Source organism: Octopus bimaculoides, chromosome 10 (genome assembly GCF_001194135.2).
Source record: "Octopus bimaculoides isolate UCB-OBI-ISO-001 chromosome 10, ASM119413v2, whole genome shotgun sequence".
In the NCBI taxonomy this organism is placed as follows: domain Eukaryota; kingdom Metazoa; phylum Mollusca; class Cephalopoda; order Octopoda; family Octopodidae; genus Octopus; species Octopus bimaculoides.
In genome coordinates, this window is record NC_068990.1 from 30499792 (window position 1) to 30500360 (window position 569).

The following is a 569-nucleotide window of genomic DNA, read 5'->3' on the forward strand; positions in this document are numbered from 1 at the left end:
TATATATATATACATCAAAATACACAGATGCATACACACAGATAATCTACGTATATAGGTATATATTTGCAAGGCACAAATATATACATGAATACAAATTTATACATTTATACATACACACGCATTTAAGCTCGCGCACGAAAAAACTTATACGTTGGTAACAAAAATTGTATCTTAACCTATGAAGTAGAGGGGGAAAGGGTACCGTATCGATAATAACGTTACTAATATAGAAAGGGAGAAAGTGTGGCTATCGTGAGGAAGGAAAGGAAGAAAGAAAGAAGGGAAGAAAGAAGTAGAGAGAGAAAATGAGCAAGAACGTATATAGTAAACCTACATAAAATTTAGACTGCGTATATATGTGTATACAAAAACACACACGAAATCATAACTGTATATGCACAAGTGTAAACCTAGGCCCTATATGTAAGCGTAGACGCACACATACGAATAAAGCATATTACTCTACCTCTGGTATTTAAATATTCTTTTTTCCACCTTGTTGCACATTTTATGTGCTTACTCCGGTATATATATATATATATATATATATATATATATATATATAT